Source organism: Rattus norvegicus, chromosome 5 (assembly GCF_021556685.1).
Source record: "Rattus norvegicus strain SHRSP/BbbUtx chromosome 5, alternate assembly SHRSP_T2T, whole genome shotgun sequence".
Taxonomy (NCBI): domain Eukaryota; kingdom Metazoa; phylum Chordata; class Mammalia; order Rodentia; family Muridae; genus Rattus; species Rattus norvegicus.
In genome coordinates, this window is record NC_141538.1 from 10,397,800 (window position 1) to 10,421,191 (window position 23,392).

At 41.7% G+C, this 23,392-nt stretch overlaps 1 long non-coding RNA gene across 2 annotated transcripts in view; it reads right to left on the reverse strand.

Annotated features, from left to right (window-relative positions):
* LOC120102805 (uncharacterized) overlaps positions 1 to 22,962 on the reverse strand; it is a 39,855-nt gene extending 16,893 nt beyond the window's left edge. The window contains exons 1-3 of one of the 2 annotated variants that reach the window (XR_015620605.1): positions 22,591 to 22,696; positions 21,608 to 21,697; positions 8,481 to 9,096 (exon numbers count right to left, since the gene is read on the reverse strand). This is a non-coding gene — a long non-coding RNA (uncharacterized LOC120102805). Of the gene's footprint in view, positions 1 to 8,480; positions 9,097 to 21,607; positions 21,698 to 22,590 lie in introns of those variants that run through there. The other variant, XR_015620606.1, reaches the window with a different exon arrangement.
* Positions 22,963 to 23,392: the final 430 nt, after the last annotated feature.

Below are 23,392 nucleotides of genomic sequence, written 5' to 3' on the forward strand. Positions count from 1 at the left end.
CACCTATAGCGTGAAAGTTGTGTCACGTGCTCAGAGGGAATATTTAAGTTCTGTAGGAATTGTATGCTTCTGAGGCACAGAGACTACTAAAGAAAAGTGTAGATCCATAAGGCAGGCTGGGAGGATCACACTGGAAGGACAAAGACTGCTTCAACTGTTCAGAGAAATACTTTCAAGTAGAGGAAAAAGGTTTTGTAAATGTCATTTTGAAGGTAAAGGAGTAAGCGTACACGCATATGTACTGAATGGGTGTATATAAAGCATGCATTGCTCTTTTAAAAGATGGATTGTCATTTCTCACACAGACTAGAAGTACCCCAAGGACAAGGAGCAGTTCTATACACAACAGATTTTTTTCTCGAATAAATATAGTACCTGGAATGTGTTCAATAAATGTTTATTGAGTGAATAACTATTAATAATGGATTTGGTCACGAAGAAAATTCCAGGCAGTGGCCACAGACAGTCGTTGATTGTAGGCAGATTCTTTTGATTCCATAGTTTGGCAAATACAGAGTCCTTCAGCTATGAAAAGTAAAGCAATCTGTTTCTTACTCCATTTTTAAGTTTATTTGAAACAAACTTTCTTGTCTCCTCTGACTGTCCTGCTCCATGAACTTCTGGACATGACTGCACATGCTGAGAGATAACAAGGCTTCCTCAAGGTACAGATTTCCTTTTCTCACCGTTTCTCCAGCAGCTTCCCAGCTGACTGGGGGCTTCCTTTGCAACTCCTCAGAAATGTAGGAGTGCTTCCCCAGGGCTGTGCTGAGGAGTAGCCGCAGTTGAGAAAGTGTTAGGAGAGGTTTTGATGAAAGCCCCCATGGGCCTACAAGGTATTAATGCAACAGAATGTTTAGAAAAATCAGCTTGGCTCCATTCTTGAGACTGGCAAGGCTCTGTTTTGAAGTGACTGCTGTGCTGTCCTCCCATGGGTCACAGTACTGCTCAGATGGGACCAGTCTGAGTAGGAAGAGACTGGAAAGAAACCCTGGAGGCTGCTCACTTCAGCCTGTGTTATGGGGGTGGGGGGCACACCAATGTGGTAAATATCTAAATGAAAAGTGAGATTCAAAGAGCCTGGGGGCAGATAAAAGAAGAGTGACCGACTCTCCTTTTATGGCCTATTAGGACTGAACTGTACGCCCCCCCCCCCATGCTTTTCTCTCAGCCTTGTTTATAGATGTTAAACGACAATGAGGACTCTTTTATTGTTAAAAAGGTTCTTAATGGAAAATTCATTTGATCACATTTGAGAGGTGATTAAAGTTAGGTCAAACCTTGTGATCTCAAAGTCATTTTAATTAAAGATCCTAATGTTTGTCCCACAAATGTGGAGTGTCAGAGAATGGTGTTTTCTTTAGAACTCTTAATAAAGTCATATTAACCATACCTTACATCCAATGACATTTGGAGCTCTGCGTGTTCACATTATGAGCTATTGGATACGCACAGTGCCCTAGGAAGGTCATAAACCCAATATATTAATCCCCATATTACAGATAAAGCAATAAATTCAGTATGAAAAGGCAGATGAAAGTAACCCCTGGACTTTCTGTCTTAATGGTGGCCTGACTTGAAATGGGAAATTCATGTGTGGGGAGAAAGAATGAAACAGACTCACGGGAATCTGCTTTGCTGATTTCAGACTTGGTAATTTGTGATAGAGATGACGAACACGTTCTTTCACTCAGTCCTGCTCTCAACACACACACACACACACACACACACACACACACACACGCAGAGAGAGAGAGAGAGAGAGAGAGAGAGAGAGAGAGAGAGAGAGACATGCTCACATAGACACACAGACACACAGACACACAGACACACAGGCATACACACACAGATACACACACAGAGAGAGAGAGAGAGAGAGAGAGAGAGAGAGAGAGATACAGAGAGAGAGAGGCATGCTCACATAGACATACACATACACACACACACACACAGAAGCATGATCATTCCTTACTACAAAGGAGTCCCTCCTAATCAGAGCAAAACAAAGCGATGAGACCTGCTATGAAGAAGGTGAAGCAGGTGCTGTGTGAAGCTCTATTTTAGGGCCTTTAGAAACTGTCTGGCATTTACTGCTCAGTACAGCAGTAGACAAATGGCACTGGGCTCTGCTGCCCGTGCACATGCTGCAGACACTCCATGGGAATGGGAGTTTGGAGTGTTTGAAGTGAGTCACCAGGGCGTAAGCTCACAAGTGGAAAGAGCCTGTATGTTTTGAGTACATCAAGCACTCGTCAAGTGTTTACAAGAGTGACTGCCAAGATCCTCCTGCACTGTGCAGTTGGAATCCAATGATTACATCCTGAGAGAACCACCCAAGGACGTCCAGCTAAGAACTTCTTAACCCATGGTCCCGGTCTGAGCCCCCACTGTTAGAAAAAAAAAGATATATCAGTAGTGTAACCGTGATAGTCATAGTGAACTATGTACATGTATGTGTTGTCTGTAACCCAAAGAATCAAATGGCCCTCATCTAAACTTAAAGTGTTTACATATGGATTTAATGTGAACTCATTTCAACTGGTGACACAAAAATTATACATATTCACAGGGCACCATGTATTGCTGCAATGTATGTGTACATCATGTAAGTTTAAAGCAGGGTAAACATCCTATCTCCTTAAATGCATGTCATTTCTATCTATTTGCTTAAGAACAAGCTGTGTTATATGGACACGATTCCTTACAAGGTTTTGTGCAATCCTGCCATTAGCTGCCTCCTAGGGGATTTCTCACACTGCTATGGTGCCACTCAAACACTCTTCTCCTTCCTCTCTATCCCACTTTTAAAAATGTTAATTGATTTGCTCCATGAAATCCCCTGTAAAATGGCCAGATGTTGTAAGAGAATCTTGATAGTATGGGAATTCAGCAGGAGACGCCAACAGTGCAAAACGCTCCTCAGGTTTCTCCAGCTTTCAGCTGAAAAATGCGAAGGTTCCTGCTTTGCCCGGATTAAATCAAATCTCCTGGACTTCACTGGTAGTGTCTAAAGAGAAGAAAACCTACCCACCACTTACACCTGCCACTAAACATATTAAGCAAGCGGAGGTTTGTAAACACAGAAACTACCCCAGATGGTCAGCCAAGAGATGTAGGTTCATCCTGAGCTCCATGGCTGTCCAGCTCTGTGACCCTGGACCAGGCACACACTGTAAGTCTCACTCTCAGCTATCTAGATGGATGTCTGACATGGTGAGCATTCTTCCAATGTTATGCATTGTGCTTGGACCAATAGAGTCTAGCAGGGATAGGGATGTGTGACCAAGGGTAGACGGAAAGCAGTGAGTGACCGACCACACAGGATGCAGAGATGAGGATCTAGCAGGCCTTCTGTCACTCAGGAGAGTTACTATGTATGTGCTAACAGTGTGTCATCAGTGGGATGTTTTATGCCTAAACCATCAGATCTTCAATACAGGATAAATTGTCTTGGAAAGTAAGACTGGCTAAAGAACCAAATAGGAGTTGCCACCAAACATCAGATGAGACCCAGGGAGTCTGAGTTTAAAACATGGAGACTGAAGATCTTGAAGACATTCCTCGAAATGTTAAAAACTTCATGACAGGGGAAAAGAAAGAGGCTGAGAAAGCCGAGGTATCTAGTTTGATAGAGTAATTACATTTAGACCTTTTTTTCTTAATTAGACATGCATTAGAGTCACCTGAAGGACTCACTGTGGCAATCACTAGGGTCCACTTTTAGTGGACAGGGTCTAGAGACCTGCATTCCCACCGGAGACAACCACTGCTGCTCTGGAGACCACACGAAGAGAAGCCCCGAGATAAGACTCATGAAGGTCAGGGGTCATCTAAAGATAAGTAAGCTGATAGGTCTCCTTCTAAGTGCATTAGGAATGTGTGGTTTGAGGAACCCATGGGACATGTACTTCATCTCTTTTGTCTTTATCACGCCATGAATGAATGTTAAATAAATCCAGCTGACAATGATCAAAAGACAAATTGGAGTAAGTGCCCATGAATTCTGTCTTGGCCATGAGTGGCTTCAGAGGATTGATGGTACTACCCATATTTAGAAATTCCTGGGAAGAGAGAGATAGCTTGGTGGTTAACAGTGTGTGCTGTTCTTGCAATGGACCAGAGTTTGGTTCCTAGCATCCTCATTGAGAAGAAGACAATGGCTTCTAGCTCCAGCTCAGGAGATCTGATGCCCGCTTCTGGCCTCACCTGTGTGCACACACACATGCCAGCATATATACCTAAATAAAATTTTAAAAGACTCTGTAATAATTTAAGTGGTAAGTACAGTCCATACAGATGAGAACATGTGTGTTTACTTAAGAGTACTGAAACAACATTGAAGGAGAACCCGTGGGGAATATCAAAGGATTTCTGTACATAGACAGAAGCTGAACTAGGTAGTCTCTAACTGCCTTTATGAACTTATTCTATTACAAAGCTGTGACATAGGTGGGGATGAGAGCACCCATAGATTCATGTGAAGGTGAAGTGAGGGGTGCAATGCTTGAATGGACTACAGAACCCGCTAAAGCTTATTCCAAAGTGGGAGAGGACAGCATAACAAAAAATACAAGCACTAAGACACTGTGGGGGGAGATTCATGAGCCAAGACATTGTCACTCACACACACACACACACACACACACACACACACACACACACACACACACCACTTTTGTACACAGCCAGACACTCTCTTCTGGATTCTTCTTCATTAATCAGAAGTTAATTCACCTTTATGATGAAACAGAGCTCTTGTTTGTCAGCATGCCACGTATAGCCAAAAGACCCCAATTCCAGCTTCAGATGCATCAGAAAAGGCACGTATATTCCTACACTGGCACAGATCTCACAAAGGAGCACTCAGGCAAGAAAGCATCTTATACCTTGGCAGCATTCTGCCAAAAAATGTTTCAGCAGTGGAGGAACTTGATGCCCTGATAGTGACAGGACATGGCTCTCTCAAGTTAGAAGACACTTTTACCTCTGTGACTGGGTTAGAAAGCCCTTTGAAATACACAAAGGACTTAAAAAAATAGGAGTGCAGGGCCTCAGGGAGTCCTGCTAGTTTAAATAACACATGAAAAGTATTTATGAGCTCTTTTTTATGAGGTGGTCAAAGAAAAGACCATCCAGCATGTAACATAAAACTGGGCTGGAGAAGAAAACATTTTCAAACCGCATTGGAGAGTTAAGCACGAATGGAATTTTATTCCAGTCTCTGTTGCTTATTTAAATTAATGGTGTTTTCAGATGGGGCCTAAATGATAATGCAGATCAAGGCAAGGCTTGCCAGGAAGAAAATAGTCTATTATGCAAAGAATGTTTCTAGGTAATGTTGAATTCATGTGAAATATATAGGTTTAGCAGAAAGGGACTTCCTGGAAGGGGTAGGTGGTTGTAATATGCCCGTTTGTTTTGAATCCTGCGAGCTGATCATTTTTCTCAAGTCAGGCCTTTGGCATGACTCTGTGTTCAGCAAATGGAGCGCTTGTCTATGGCCGACATGGATCAAACCATTGTACACTGAGAAGCTCACCAGGCTGGAGTGTACGGTGTGAGGGGCTCCAGGAAGTCCTTATGTCACTTCTCAAGTATAAAACTGACCTTTCTGCAGAGCACGTGCCTGAGCTCTCTTCCAAAGTGGTGCGGGTCTGAGCTAATGCCCCCATTCTCCTTCCTGGACCTTTCTGTGACAAAGAACATGACCCGATAAGCCGCAGCTGGCAAAGGTTATGGGCTACTGGGGCAGCCACAAAGTAGAACAGAGATAACCGGCCCCTGGAGGCACCAAATCGAGGCCGTTGGCCCCATTAATCCGTGTGTTGTAACGAGCAGCTGCCCTGTGAGTTGTACAGTAACAAATTACCAGTAACGCGTTCTCGGACCGGTAGCTGACTGGGTCCTACAGCTGTATCAAGAGTATGAATGTAGTCAGTCAATGAAGGAATGCTACCTGCTCCAGCCCCTCACTTACGTGTCCCACAAATACTGACTGAGCCCCTGACTATACACCAGACTGCCCTAGGATGTAACCAAACTTCCATAATTTCCCATAGAACTGTTTTTGAAGACTACAAACACAAACACAAATTTCCAGTTAGTCATTCGTTTCTGGATCTGAAAAAAAATATCCGTTCCATTTAATAATTTAAAATAAGACCCATCAGGTTCCTAACCAGCATTCCTCTGCTGAAAACCTTAGTTCCAAGTCTAGAAACACCAAGCCAAGTTACATATCTTATAAATCCCATACTTACTGAAGGTACCACTGAGTTCAACTTAGAGAAGGAAACGGAATCTTAGTTCATCATCTTTATATCTACACAATAGCTTTAAAATAGTAGGGAGGTAAAGAGACCGGAAATCAGAATTGAGGAAACTTGGTTTTCAGCAAATTCAGTCCAACTATTAAATCACTTCTCATTCCCCTTTCTAGAACCAAACCAAATGAGTATAAAATTCCCTTTAAACCTCCACTTCCTTTTTCGCTTGCTCATCTGCCTTCCTCACCCCAGACTTTTGGTTTGTGGTGGACGGGACAGCTATGAAAATGATGGATGTTCACCACCATCTGCCTTCTGCCCACTTAGAAGCCAGTGCGCAGTGCAGCTTGGCGCGCGCGCGCGCACACACACACACACACACACACACACACACACACACACACACACACCTCCCACTCCTCTTGTGCTTGCCCTCCTCTTCCTGGTCCTCCGGCTCTCCTAGACAGATGAAATAGTAGTTACCAGCAGGAGGGAGCTTCATCCTGCAACTGCCTCTAGGCAAGGCCACTGGATACTTGAGAAGGAGGTGTCTCCATTCAGAACCTGTGAAGTGTGACAGGAGGTAAATGATTACCTCCTCCCCCAAGGGGGTAGAAGTAGGGGCAGCGTTAGTGTTGCTGTTGTTGTTGTCATTGTTGTTGCTGTTGTTGTTTTAAAGAAGGTAGAGGCAAAAGTGTGTTTTGCTTTAGTGAAGAGGTACTCAGGTACCAAGGAGATGGCCCTGACATTTCAGTTTGGAAAGTGCAAATCTTGCAAGCATGAGGACTTGAGTTCAATTCCCAGACCCCATGTAAGAAAGCCAGACATGGTGACACACATCAGTACAAGCAAGGCTGGGACAAATAAATTCACTAAAGCAGAGTAAAGTTCTGAATACACTCTGTCACATCATATACACATGAAATACGAACAAGAGTGCAGACCCCATTTTATTTGTAGTGGGTCTTAGCAACTAGCGGGACAATTCATTCCAAGATTCACTAGTCCGATGATGGGAAGGGGTTTTCCAGCCATATTTGAAATGCAAATGCTTTTTTATTATACTTGACCTAACTCACAGCTTGGCAAATGCTTTTTTTTTGCAAATTTCCAGTGTGTTTGTTTTCTTCCTCTACAACAAAAAGGTCAATACCTCACAGTTGCTTGATTAACTGGAGGTCACTCTACTAGACTGCTTGAATTCTTCATTTTCTTTTTAACAGCAGAATCCAAATGCTGCCTCAGTTTCCCTGAGAATACAGTGGATTACCTAGTTCTCACTCTATTCAGATTTTTAAAGAGGCTTAGAGGCTCATGAAATCTAATGATGTTTCCCGTGAGGCCTCTCAAGTGTCCTCATAGGGAAGTGACAAATACTACTTATGCAGTCAAGCTTCCAGCAGTATCAATTTGCAATCGCTGTGACTATGAAAAACACAGAGTTGCTCTTGGCTCATCTGAGAACTAAGTCTGAAATCATATTTTTTACATACAGTTTTCCACTTATAGATATTTCATAAATGAAAGAATTCCAGTCCCTATTCTTAGCTACTGATGGGCCATAATTTAGATACCATCTTCACATAATGCAGACTGCTTGTAACATGTCTCTTCTGCATGAAGGTTTTGGTAGATGCTAGGTTTTACAGGATGTGTGCTTTCTGAGGCAACCAGAGACCTCTGAAAATAGAACTACCCTTGACTTTTCTATATTTTCAAATTTTGTAATTTTGTAAGGGACTTTTCTAATTTTAAAAAAGACACATTAACCTGTCATTTAATCACACACAATGGTTTTCAAATTCCTACTTTGGAAGAAGCATCACTCTAGATCCTGGGACCGTTTGTCTTGTAGAAAAAGTGATTGCACTCTTAATGTGTTAGCATTTTCTCAAGATCTCACCACACTTTAGTACACCCAAAAGAATTACTGGATGCCTGCAACTGGCAAGTGTCCTTTTGTACTGCTCCAATCTACACTAGACTTACTGACACACATGGCATAGGGGGACTCATCCTCATGCCTTCTAAGGCATATTAATGTACAGCCCAAATGACATTGTGATGTGCTATTGGAAGTGTCAGATTTGAAGATGGAGTGTGGACATGCAAAACCATGCTGAAGGGTGTTGACTTCAGTTGATGTCTTCACAGCACATTTTTACACTCCCAGAAATCCATTCCCCAAGCACACTCTAGTCGTAGTGTAGCAAGTTATCTTAAGACCAATGGTCATTTATTATGCTAATGACATCCACAAACATATCTTAAAATGATAGAGAGTTTAAGGCCGATATTTAATGATTTTAGTTAAATCTCACCTGTTAAGTTTGGAGAGATGAAGAATAATATAAGAAATACTGATCTGAAATGTGGCTGTAATCACGTTGGCCTGACTTCTAGTCTCAGCTACATAGTTCAGTGCCTCAGCATTTCCTACCAGTTTCCTAATCACTGTCTCAGCTGGAGAAGAATTTTAATCCAGTAATGTGGCTACTCTGGCAAAGTATCAAATCTAAAGACCTAGGTATGTGTGATCTGGGAGAAATACAGACATGTCCTTAGGCCATAACTTTAAGCTAGTTTATAAAATAACGCAGTTATGTTTGAAAGTGATGTCTAGCTGAGGGGCAGAAAAAGTGATGAATCAGAGAAAGATTTGACAGAATGAGGTAGGATACACCCACCTCTCATGAGAACAGCACAAGAAATAGAAGTTGTTTAAAAGCAGCTCATGCAGAGTCAGTCAGTGCAGCGAGTACAGTACAGTGGAGCTGAGTTTGTTCATGAGTTCATGCAGCTCAGTGCAGGTCAGCAGGGGCAGTTGAATCTAGAGAATAAGAAGGAGACAAAAGATTAGAAAGAATTGCTATAGTTAGTTTGAGGCCAAGCAGAGCAATTCAGTGAGAAGCTAAGAGAAGCCAGATTGTATCAATCAGCTTAGCGAGGAGTTTGACCCAGAATAGTTGAGTTTAACTAGCCAGCCAGAAGTTCAGAAAGAAGTAAACACGGTGAGCTTATTTAGCAGTAAGTCTCCAAAATGAAAATTACATCTGGTGAATAAAACAACTTTGACACTCAGCAAACTGAAAGATACATATATAAGAAAACATCATAGTGAAACTGCCTTTTTTTAATCATAAAGTTCTAATTATGAGTATATATGGGAGGTTATATGAGTCTATGAGTATAGGTACTAGCAGAGTTCAGATACAGGTGTTAGAACTATTGAAATTTGATTTATGGGTGGTTGTTAACCATCTGCTACTTGAGGCCCTTTGCAAGAGCAATATTTATTCATTCTTAATTGCTGAGTCATCTCTCCAATACCAAACCCAATCATTTTAGCAAGTAATATATGCTAATAAAATAATTCATATAAATGTATAGAAGGTAGCATGTATAGAAATGTAATAATAACTTAGCAAACAATATTACATTTTTAATCCAAATTATACCACTCTTCTGTTATTAAAAGTAATTTCCAGACTTAAGAGAAACTTTTTAATTTGTTGACCATTCATAAATATATATTAAACATATATATTATATATATGGCATATATATATATATATATATATATATATATATATATATATATATAATGTCCCCGCCAGCAGGGACCCAGTTATGCAGGGTCCCGAAGAGGCTTTCTACCTGTGGGCCAAATGGGAGTGAAGAGAAGAAGACCAAGCAAAAGTTCTGTTGTCAAGATATTGGGGTGAACATTACAGCTTTTAAGGCTTTCAGGTAGGGGGAGTGTCCTTTGTGAAACACGAAGAATGGAGGGATGAGGGTATAGGCAGTGATAGCTGGAGGCAAAGAAGTCAGGCGGTAGATGATGAGGTCAGGCGGTAGATGATGAGGTCAGGTGGTGGAGACACCAGGTGTTGACTCAGGAGATAACTGGTATCTACTCGAGCTGAGGTATCCCTTGAATGTTATCTTCCTGTGCCGTAAATTCATGGGAGAGGCTTTATCCAACAATCTTAAGACTTATGGCAGTCATATTAGGGGTGAGTCTCTGTGGCCAAACAGCCTAGAGTCACCTAGCCACTTTGAGCCATGTAGTCAAAAAGCGGCCAGGCCCAAATCCAATATGGCTCCATATATATATATTGAATTTGGTCACTTTCAACCCCCTTCTCTTTCTTTTATCCTCCTTTCACTCCCATTGAAACTCTTCTTTCCAATAAAACAAACATCAGTTTAAGGTCTTTTTAAAAACTCCCACTAAGTTTAATTATGGTTGCTTATATGAGCATGAGTTGAAATTATTCACTGGAACAAGGGAACAAGGGCAACTTATCAGTGGCTACACCACCGCAGAGAATGATATGGCATCCTCCAGTACCCATGAACTGCCGTAGTCCCTCAGTGAGGGGTAAGCCTCAGAACCCCTCTCACTCACATGATGAACTGCCAATGGGTTTAGTCTTGTGCAGGATTTGTACAGTTACCCCCAGCTCTTCAATGACTCGAGTCAATATTAGCTGTATTGAAGAGAATAATGACTGCATTATATGTTATAGCATTACCCTCTGACTTTTATATTAAACCCCTCTTCACTGAGCCATGAAGGAGACTACATAGATGTCTAGTGTAGGGCTCGGCACTCTACATCTCTCCGTATTCTGCTTATTATCTTCACTTTGGCCAATTATTAAGTCTTTGTATTAACTGCCACTCACTGCCAAATGAAGCTTCTATGATGAAGGCTGCAAGGTTCACTATCTGTTGGAACTTTATGCTTAGAAGGTGGTTTGTCCATTTAGCAGAACAACAGCTATAACCCCTTCCCCGAGACTTCTGACCTCCCAGCTACATACTACTAGCCAGGTTTCCAGAATTAGGCATGGATGCCTAATGCCTAGGGGTTGCTCTCAAGTCTATAGATTCCTATTTTGATGACTAACTTGAAAAAATCATGTGAGATAAACTGCAAGAAAAGAGTGAGCTATGTTACATAACATGTTTTTAAAGACCTCACATGCAATGCTCATACCCTCAGGCTATCCTAAATCACTTTTTTTAGAAAGACGTGGCTATCTGTGTGGCTAAGTAAAATTGTAGCTTAGTTGTGTTAGAAGTCTGTCCCTTCCTCACTTACTAGAGCAAAGAACATGTATCCTCATACATGGCTGGGAAGTAACATGGCATATCTGGGCCAGAGGTCTGTAGTTTGTAGTAATAGGAGAGTCTGCATGGTGAGTGCATGCTGTGGTCGAATTTGTGTGAAAGGTGTTGGCCCAACAGGCACAATGAGCCTCAGGTTCTGTATTGTTCCAATCTTTTAACCTTAAATTGGGCATGTTGTTAGATGAAACGTTGAGTTGATTGCTTACCGCGTATTCTTGAGAAATAAAAAGATTGTTTTATACTTCCTATGTTTGTCCAGAATGTTGTTAAAAGACAGGATTCCAATCTCACAGTCAGAAAACGTGGGTTTAGGGTGGCAGTTATAATACTGTGACTATATTTCTCAAACCATAAATTGACATGTGGTCTGACAAGCATAAAGTGTACTTCTGGAGACAGTGGGATAGAATATTTGAAATCAGAACTGGAAAATTTGGGACATATGAAGGCTATAAATAGTGGGCAGAGACTGGGTTGTTTCCAGCAGAGCTCAATTCCTACTAAGAACCACATAATTAGCCAGCCCCCAGTTGTCATACATATAAATACTGGTGCATACAAGGAGCAATTTAAACCAGCATGGTAAACAAGCAATGCATGTGCCAGCAGCCTGCTTGGCACACATGCCTCTTGTTCTCAGAATTCTGCCAATCCATGTGCAGGATAAAGCTGCTCTTGAGCCACTGACAATGCAGCTGGGAAACATAGCAGCCATTAAGAGCTAACTATACACATCCAGTAAGGTATGTCCATTGATGAGAAGTGGTAGGTTTTAATTGGCATCTCCTCCTTCATGCAAAAGGAAGGGGAACTTATTTTACCCATCGAATTTTCAAATGCACGTGCTTTTTCTCTGGTGGGAGACTTTATTCTAATCAATGGTTCCAGAACAATACTCAGATTAGATCAGGAGAGGTCGTGCCAGGGACATAGCATTGGACAGCAGAGGTGGCAAGTAGTCACAGGATACAAGCTTTACACAGAGCCCCCTGCAGGAAGTTATATAATTTAAAAATATTGACACTATTGTTAAGAGTAAAGGGCAATACCATTGAGAATTATAGTAAGGACCAGGCAGTGACTTTTCCAACATAGAATGGCAGTGAAGAAAGACTGTGTAGAAAAGTACAATTCCACTGATGATCACTAGTCATAACTGGATCATACCAGATGTCTATTCTCTCCATGTCTTTCCAGCCACCATGGCCATCTTAGCCTTTCCATTTAGTACATGAAAGTGAAAAGCCAATAAGAGAAATATGCCCAGCTTCAGGGACTTTAATGTAGAGTCCCAAATTAAATCTGCATCTTTTAACTCCAGGCTCCTGACTCTGCATACAGATGATACAGGTACCAATACAGATACACATGATACAGATACACATGAGATAGATACAAATATACATGCTACAGATGCAGATTATATAAATACACATACACATGACACAGACACACATGACACAGACACACATGACACAGACACACATGACACAGACACACATGACACAGACACACATAATACAGACACACATGATACAGATACACATAATACAGACACACATGACAAAGATACACATAATACAGATACACATGACACAGATACAAATACTCATGATACAGACACAGATACACATGATACAGATACAGATACAGCAGGAGAAAGTATTTCCAGAAAGACTAGAAGAGAAGTTCTTCTCCCAGGACAATTCCTTCTCACAACATAGGTCTCACAGCCACTGGAGGGTGTTCTAGAAGAAGCTGAGATAGCTGGGCCCCATGCTAGATTTTCTGATTTAGAAACTTGATCTTAGTCTGAGGCTTTTGTATCCTGAAGACACTTCACCCACAGTGGTAAATCCATTCACACTGCCTGCTAGGAACTTTTTGACAAACACTTGTAGCTAAACCAATTTCTTCTCCTTCCTTCCTATAAAGGAACCAGGAATTAACAACTATTGCTTCTTTTTAGCATGTGTTGTTTTCTCAGTAATAACCCACCTCTGAAGATCATTAACAAGTGGCCCGAGAGCCCCAGTTCTTTAATGTTTTGGGAATTCTCCAAAACATTTCGAGATTTTTATACAACTCTAAATTGATTCTTTGGTATTTTATATTGGGTACTCACTCTTCGCCAGGGCTGATGTCTAGGTGCTATATTCTTGGTAATTATAGTAAATAAAACCAGGTTAAAAAGCCCTCTTCAGGTCTCAGCATGAGCAAATAATCAATGCCGAGGGGAAAGCCACAGAGAAGACGTAGGTGTAGTTATATAAGCACTATGCAAAGACTGTGCAAACATAGCCAAGTGGCTTTTGGCAAACAAAATATGTAAACTTAAATGTATAGCAGATATACTTAACTTTAAACATAAATATACATTTCTATACATTACTCAATATAGGAAAGCAGAAGAGACAAGAAAAATAGGTAAGTCCATTTCCAAAATCTTCATTTGAAAATGTTTGGTGTTACTGACATGGAAATGAATATGAAAAGAAATACAGACATATTCAAGTTTCATGTTCCTGAATAACCTGGATCTCAGAAGTTACCTGTGACTTCATGCCTCAAATGCACCTGAAGAATGTCATTTGAGATGTTAGCCTAGTTTGTGGACTTGGTCCTAGAAAAGAATATGGTAACTGGCGAACAACAGCTGATGTATGGATATGCCTGTTGTCCATTAAGAGACCTAAGTAGCATCTTGTCAGCTTCCTCACAGGATCTAAGGTGCTATGCTACTAAATAAATTCCTTTTTTATGTTCTGACATTTAGAGGTCAACACTATGACTAAGAAAACACTGCCAAAGGATCATGATAGTCAAGTAATATGACATAAGCAAAAATGACTGCTCATTCTTCACCAGGACTTGTATATGTATGTGTGGGTACATTGCCTTGTGTTTTAAGGTGGTGGAACGTTGGCCTGGAGATACCCAATTACACCAGGCTGCCTGGTAAGCGAGCTCTAGGTATCCACTTGCCTCCACCTTCCCAGCGCTAGGATGACAAGTACACAGCACCACCTCGTGCTTCCTGTGTGGGACCTGGGCACAGACTTCAGGCCCGCACCCTTGAGCTTTGTTATCTGAGCTCTCTCACCAGCCCCAGTGTCCAAAGTTTCAAAAGAGAGAGGGAGGGAGGGAGACAGAGACAGAGACAGAACTGCAAAATTCGAAAATAAAGGAATGTAAGATTCTCCTACTGAATAAAGTAATGAGAAATACACAGAGAGTTTCACTTGCTGACCATAACCTATTTCCTATTTCTGCTGATCAGAGAGGCATGGAAAAGACTTGGCTTCAATGCCCCAAGTTCCCAACCTGAAAAAGTAGGGAGGAGAAAGAAGGGGGCTGTGGGTAGATGAGAGACACCACATCTGTACAATACTTATGCTCTAATTGCAAACTACCCACAGTTGTTACATTCTGTTTCATGTCCTTTATATGAGTCAGATGCGGAATTCCCTGTGGTAGTGGTTGCTTTAACTGCCTAGAAACTTGAAGGCAACTTAGAACTAAAAGGAAACGAAAGAAATTGGCTTTAAGAATTAAATGTTTTGAATAGGTCCCTTCTTAATTGGTTCTGTGGAGGAAGGGAGCGGAGTCTATCATCATTGGAGGGCTTACAAGTGCATCTAATCACAAGCATGTGTGACACCAACAGTGAAGGCTAGATGTGCAATTAAATGCCGAATTACACTCAAGGAGGCCCTGCATTCTGGTCTGTGTGACTTTACCCTCAGGAAAACATACAGTAGCCTCCTGAGTCGAGAATCAGTTCCTTAAAACAAGTAAGTACCCTGCAAATACAAATAACTGTGCTTGCAAATATAAGTGCAATTTCAAGGTCAAATTGTGATGCTAGGCCTTCACATGCTGCCTATCTCTCCAGACCTCGGTATCAACTCACAGGAGCTTATTAACATGATCCCCTTGTCAATCCGGAGCTCCATGAAAAGGGTCAGGTTTATTAACCTGAGAGATAGCTGAGGGAGAATCAACCTTCATGTTTCTTCAGCAGATCTGTCTTTATTCCTCAAGTAAATGATTGAAAACTTTCCTTAGCTATTTCCCTAAAGTGTGGAGGTTGGTGATGTAGGCAATGAGAAAGGGCAGATAGGCACTCTTTCTTTAATTTTTCTCTTTCCAATGCAAGTCTTGGCCATTGCATGGAAATTTCAAGATACCAAGATACCAAGATAGATCCATGGCTAGGATCCCATAGAACATCTTCAGAAAATAGCATGTGGTAAGGTATTTGGAAGTCACACATTTTTGTCAAAAAATGTTATACTATCCTTCTAAATTTCATAAGTAATTGTTAAGTTAGTATCTCAGTGTTGAGATAGACTGATGAGAGATTCACATGGCAGCAGCTACATAGCCTGACAGGGCAGCCAAGAAGGGCAGGTACCAGCAGTGAACAAGATGAAGAAGTCATGCTGGAGACCGGCTGTGTACACTTTCCTGAAGTTATCTGAGGAAGAACAGAGTCATGGACTTCAGTGCCATTAGACAATCCTACATCTAGGCTTCACTGAGGGCTTTGCAAAGGATTTATGAGAGTAAGCCAGGAGAAAAAGTAGAAAAGAGATCAAACAGAATCCATGGTAGCAACCATGGATGTGGTACTTAGCAGGCAAACATTAGGGAGAGCATGGGGAAGCAGAACCGGAAATAGTAAATACAGGGAAACAAAGATGCCCCTCAGCACAGCTTCCGGTTCTCAGCTCTCACCCTGAACCACTCAGTAGGTTCCTGGTGATCTCATACAGCATTTCCTCTTCCTTATGGATACGCATTTCAGAGTAATCAAAAAAAAAATGCAGCCATTTGCCCATTCATGTCAAGGTTTAAAGATTGCTTTCAATGAGTAGTAATTGCAGTGACTAATTGAATTCAACACTTTGCTTTGATGGCTGTTACTCTTGTAAAGATCATGTAAGGTGGGGATATCATCCAGGCATTTTCCCCAAATGACTTGAGAAGCTTTCATATTCTCAGACAAATTTATCCTGTTTCGATCAGTTGGATCTCTCCAAACCCTTTCATTTCTTATGGTCAATAGAAATGATATGAAGTTTAATTAAATAGGTCCAGATTCACTCTGGGGTTCACCCTTGTATTCTGGCCCCATCTCTCAGAAAGTTTCATCACATTAAAATTCTACTTTACAGTGTTGAATGATAAAAAGTTACCCTTTAAATAACACCTTCCTCAGAATACCCCTGTACCATTAACATACACAGCATAGGTGGCTTTTCTCTTAGATTTCCAAGGAGCCCTAGGATATTCTACCATGGCCCATGACATCAAATGGGTTAGACAACTGTTTGGAAGCTAGAATTCTTCTCTTGTTCACTCAATATTTAAAATACAGGAACTCTGACTTCTCCCGCCCTAGTATTGTTTACAGAATTCACATATTTAACCAATGGGAAAGAACACAGAACGGCTTGCTGGGGCAGATATTCAAATGTCTACTATTTTTCTTAAGATTATTTTAATCCATTCACCTTCTGCTGGCCACAAACTCCTGAAAGAGGAATAGTAGGAGCTCCATCAACCACTGGACTGGACTATTTCTGTAGCTGGTCCAATGTTGATGCTTAATCTTCGTTTTCAGCATGACTGGATTAAGGAATGCCTAAGCAATTGGCCAAGTATACCTCTGGGTGTATCTGTGATGGCATTTCCAGAAACAGATTGTACCTCATCAATGGATTGTTCCCTTAAGAGATTCATAATATTATGGCTTTGTTACAAAGAAGTGGGAAGATAGGAGGTCACACTAGGCTGAGGGACTAGGTCACCAGAGAAGTGTTCTTATAGCTTGTGGTAGTTTCAATATGCTTGGCCCAGTGAGTGGCATTATTAGGAGTTGTGACCTTGTTGGAATAGGTGTGGCCTTGTTGGAGGAAGTGTGTCACTGTGGAGGTGGGCTTTGAGTCTTTTCCTGGCTACCTTTTGGTCAAGATGTAGAATTCCCGGTTCCCTTTCCAACACTATGTCTACCTGAATGATGGCATGATTCCAGCCTTGATGATAATGGAGTGAACCTCTGAAACTGTAAGCCAGTCCCCCAATTAAATGTTTTTCTTTATAAGAGGTACCTTGGTCATAGAGTCTCTTCACAGCAATGGAGTGCCCCTTCCTCCTTTTACCCATCTACTAGAAAATGAGTTAGCAATCCCTGTACACTCTGACTTCCTTGACATCTTGTCCAAGTACATCAGACTAAGGGACAAGAGTTTGTATCCTTTGAACACAAGAACAAGAATACATTGTCCCAACCTCTACTCACTCAGCCAAGTCTTTTGTCACAGCTCTGGAATGAGTGACTAACATGGACAGCCAGAACAGACACGTCTCTCTTCTCCTGAAGGTTCTTATGAGCTACGCACAACTCTGCTTTGTATCCCGCACCCCTCAAAGCCCACGGCAACTTCTCTTTTCCCAGTGTTGTGCCAGCGCCACTGTTTACATGCTTCAGAGCACAGTCCTTTAAACAGGACTGCTTCATCTTGTGAGCGCATTTTCCCAGGCATCTACTAGATACCATGGCCCCCATCATTACTTCATTTTGTGGTTCTAACTAGGAGCACCCCAAAGGAGCAATTTAGAAATTAGTGGCTGTGGCTTTAAGGGTCTCACAATAATTAGGTGCATTACTGGCCTTGGTGAGAAGAGTGACAGATACTTGTCCTCTGTGGTGTCTGGGCCAGTGCTGCACAGCAGATAATTGCCTCTTACCCTGCAGAACTTTCAGATGTCTGGCTTTATTTCATGTAGAAGAAAAACTTACACACACTTATGAAAAAGTGTACCAGCTTCCTACTGTGTGCTAAGTTCTTCTTTTGGGGATTCGGGATAAGTAATGTTCTCTGCTATCTGGGATTTATAAAAACATACTTAAATTTCCTGGGCATGGAATCTAACTTGATTTTTAACAGACAATAGTTCTGTGCTGTCTGAATAGCCAGTGTTTTCCTAAAATGCAGCCACCATGCAAATCAAGGGAATATGGTGATTTTTATTCTGAGAGGTTCCAAGAATTGCTCGCTGTATCAGAAAACCACATCTATAACCTATAACAGCCACACCACTAGTGCAATGTGTCTCTCTAATCCTTATGGATAGCTGTCACACCGAGAGGTCCTGAGGACTACTAACATGTTTTCCACTTCTGTGTTCTCCTCACATAGTCATGTCTATGCAGTTATATTCAGAAACAGCTATTGTAAATATCTGTCAGCCCCAGATGCTTTTCAGTATAATTTTATACTATTTCTTGTTTCTAGTATGTGTGAGGCCAGTTGTATTATCCATGAATCTCATTTTAAGATAGAAAGTGGATATAAAATTGTTTTTCAAACAAAGAGGGATTCCTTTACTGAGAAATTACAGATCAATTGCTTAATTAAATACCCAAGATGCTAGTCTTCAGTAATGATGTCCCCACAATGGCTAGTAAATTCTGAAGAAAGTAGGAGCTGTTTTAAATTCCCTACTTTATAAACTTTGGGTCATTCAGATTAGTGAATTTGAGGAATACTCTCTCCAGGAATACTCTCACCACAAAAATAAAAAGTAGAATTTGAATATCATCCCTCTGTCAGATGTAGAGTTGGAAGTGATCTAGGCTGCCATTTTGTCCTACTGATGATGTCCTTTGGCTTACAGCAAATGTTCTGTTCAGGAAGTTGTCTACTTTACCAAAGTGCTCAAGGCTATTTCCCACTTTCTCTTGTATTAGACATAGTGTGACTAGTTTTATGTTAAGGTCTTTGATCCACTTGGACTTGAGTTTTGTGCACAGTGACACACACACACCACAGTTACTGTGATTTCAAGCTTACTTCCTGAAAATCTCACACATTTCTACTTTGATGGAATAAATAATAAAAATATACTCACTGATGACTTATTACTTGTAAAATCAAAGAGCCCACAATAACCCCTAAGCTGTTTAGGAAGTTTCAAGACTTCATAGATACACGTGATAAACTAAACAGCCCTCTACTCTGCCCTGATAGACATAGAACTACTGGATTAGGTGGAGAACCCTAGCCCCCTGGAAGACACAGAGCAGTCTGGCAGGAAAAGGAAACCACAGTGTAAAATAGCAGCCTTGCCCCTGATGCTTGTTACCTGGCCTCCTGGGAAAGTTTCTTTCTATATCAGTCAGGGCTCAACCAGAGAAGAGAACAAGCAATAAAAGTGTGGTCATAGCGGCTGGCAAGGCAGTCTGAAATGCAGACCTTTGGGAAGTGCAAGCTGGAGACCAGGGCTCAAACTAAGCATGTCCACAGGAGGGATTTCTTCCTTTTAGGAAAGTCACAGATCTGACTGAATCATGCTGGTAGGGCTCAAATATGTCTCCCAAAGTTGTGTGGTGCAAAAGGAATTCCTAATACCTTGCTATTAGAAAGTGGAATCCAACAAGAGGTGGTGAGGTCATGAAGGATCTACTCTTGAGAACAGACAAATGCTCTTATCACGATGGTGCATGGATTACCACAAGTAAATTTTTATCAAATGCCAGTATGGCTTCCTCTTACTTTCCTGTTCAGTGGACCTTTCACCTTCCTGTGTGATGACCCATGCCAAGGCCTTGGACAGTTGTTGCCGTCTTGATGCTGATGGGCCAACCCTCCACAACTGAGAAACAGTTTTCTTTCTTTTTATGAATTACTCAGTCTGTGATGTTATATTAAAACCATACAGCATAGACAAAGACATAAGTCCACTCAGATTGTGGACAACAATCTCCCTTATTAAAGGTAACTGACTGCACTATGCATATCCATGAATACCTTTGAAGCAACATACAGATGTTTGTCTGAGTCCCTGGGGACTGCACCCTAAGCCAACAATGCCAAGAACAACCCACTGTTCTTGGCCTATCATGCATCTCCTTAAAGCAAACTTTTTCCAAATAAGGACAATAATAAAACCACACTCCCGCCTTCGACTTGGGTAAAATTCATGCATTTCCTATTATATCCTTGCTTCCATTCCGTGACACAAAATTCACTTCTATTAATAAAATTTAACTGGAAATTGAGGTGAAAACAACAGTGTTTCCATATGAGTACTGATGATGGAATAAGGGATACTCTGTAAGTATTACAATACTGTCCTCACCTGTGACAATAACAAGGCCCCTTGGACATCGTCCCTACTGGAACTACAGGTCACCAGCAGCCATAACATTGGCATCATTACCAAGAAGAAGCTGATAATAGTGTCAGGGTGAGGACTGTGACTCAAAAGAGAACAATTATCAGGTTTCAAGGAATAGAATAAGAATTAAGAAATGAATGTAGAAGTGAGTCTGTTAAAACAGGAATTACTAATAATCTATAAACAATTAGCCTTACCGCTTATAAAGGAAAGTTATCTCTGTAATGACTACAGAAGACCACAGCCAATCGATATACACAGTTGTGGAGCCCAACCCCTGTGGATACATCTACCACATGTCTACCCTAAGGCCCAAGTGAAAGCAGAAAGATCGTAGGAGCCAGAGGAGAAGGGAGTTTGCTCAGAGTGTGTCTTCTAGTAACATCAGAACTACACCCATAAAGTCTCATCACCCCAAAGGGGAGTTGAACAAGAATGATACAGTAGACCTGCCAAACTGCACAGGGCACAGCCCACACAGTCCTCAATCCTACACAAAGAACTATAGGCAACTGAGGAAAGCTGGGAATGGAAGAGGTGGTGGTACCTAGAGGACAGCACACTTGTTGGTTGTGCCAAATGGTCAGCCCTAAAGGCCATCCACACAAGTAACACTGAATGGCCTCAACTGGTTACACATACTCACACTCTAACCACTGATGGGGAAAGAGGTCATGAACGTGTGTGTGTGTGTGTGTGTGTGTGTGTGTGTGTGTGTGAGAGAGAGAGAGAGAGAGAGAGAGAGAGAGAGAGAGAGAGAGAGAGAGGCGGGTGGGGGGTGGGGAGTTATGTATGAAGTAGCCTGGAAGAAAGGGAACAAAGAAACTTAGCAAATAAAACACAAACTCAAAAGTAGACAAAATGGGGGGGGGGTGCGGTTAGAAAGTGGTTGTTCGTTTCAAAGGAAATGGGTTCTTGGACAGAAAGACTAAGTACCAGAAACATCCTGATTATTTTCTGAATGTGCTTGCAGAGGGGAAGGCCTCCCTTCAGGGAGCAAAGCTGATACTGACCTGTGAAATGCCCACATTTCACCTTTACTGAGCAATGATCCCTCGCTCCCTCTGTGTTTGCCTCTGCACCTCCAGCCAGCAGAAAGAACTCTGGGTAAAAACCAAAAGGAGGCTTGTGGTGATTTTTCAACATGAAGACTTTATTAGGAAACCGATTTAAAAAAAAATAAGACAAGTCCCACAGAAAGGAACATACAGAGATCCCCCCAAAAGACTGAGAGATCAAGAAGTAAATAAAGAAGCCTGGGGCTGAGAGACGTGAGGACCAAGCAGACAGAGCCGTGGCTGAGTGTAGACTGAACCATCAGTTCTCAAAGAATTCCCTGAAAATAAGACTACTTTGTTATACAAAACTAACCATAGCTGACTTCTCACCTGTATAGGAAATAATCTTACACATTATCAAGTATACATTGTCAACATACTATTATCTTAGTTGCTACATATACAATGATCTTAATTTCTATAAAACCACAGCATACTTTAGGAAGACCAGCTAGTAGGGAAATCCTAGCTCCCTCTTAGTCACGGAAGAAATGCTTACATTAAGTGGTTTTGTATTTTCCAGTTACAATAGTAAGTATGCTAATTTTTCATCATCAGAGAAAGTAATATCTTTCTGAAAGACATCCATTTTCCACCGCTGATGCTCAGTCCAGAACAGTGCTGGCTACTTAAAACCTACTGATACCACATCTGTTCACGAACAGCTCTCCATCCACCGTTTTCTTCGGGGCCTGTGTTTGCCATTCAGTTTAAGTACAAACACAGGGAATAAACGCATATAAACAGCAAAGCCAACATTTTCTTGTCTCCAGGTAAAAAGGAAAATCAGTACAAAGGCCAGAGATTCGGGTTTCCTCCGGACTCTGCTAAAGAATTCACAGCCTGACCCCTGCAAGAGGCAGTAGCCTGCCCTGCTATAAAAGGAGAGGCACGAGCCACACTGTCTCCCAAAGGCGCGTCCAGGACTGCCATCCTACCATTTATGTACTCCTTGGGGAAGGAACAGCAAGCAGGCCGACTTGTCCTCATGGCCCCGTGATAGAAATCACACCTCCTGCAATGCCCTTCTCCTCATTTCATCTCGCCCCCTCAGCCTGCTTCCTCTTGACAGTCATTTGGCAGTAAATCTTCTTTTTCACTCCTAACACTTCAGCAAATCCTGGCCGTTACTCAGATACTTCAGCTCTTTTTGGTGCTGTTTAGCTCTGGCACTCTAAGGGGGTCTAAATAGTTCCTCTTTTCTCAACTGCAACTTCTTCCAGCAAACCTTCGCCTCCCCCGCTTGCTGAGCTTGGCTCGCTTCTTCCCCATGGTCCTCGCTGCTATTATTAATAAGTACACGCGGAACCACATCCAGGCTCCCACTTTCTTTACAGATCTGAGCGCCTCCAAATCTTAATGCTCTCCTATCTACTTTCAGAAATGTAGTCATTTGTCCTTGGCTCGATTTTTTCCCAGAACTGACTGGCACAGGAAGCCTTTTTGGAAGGGCAGTTGGCACAAGGCTCGATTGGCAGGTTCAGGGGAATCATTTCAGTTACACTTTCATCTGCCAAGTGTGTATTCCCTGGTGACCCGGTTTGAATTTTAACTTTCCATCAAGACCACCTGCCTGGTGTTAATTAGTTATGGTTTTGTATTTTATATGCAAACTTATTTTTTCCCATCCATGAGCTGGCACAGCCCTGCCGGGCTTCTCTTACGGCTCGGCACAGGCGGCTTTCTCAAGGAACCCAGAAACATGCTGTAGTCAGGGCAGAAAAACACTCTCAGGAACTG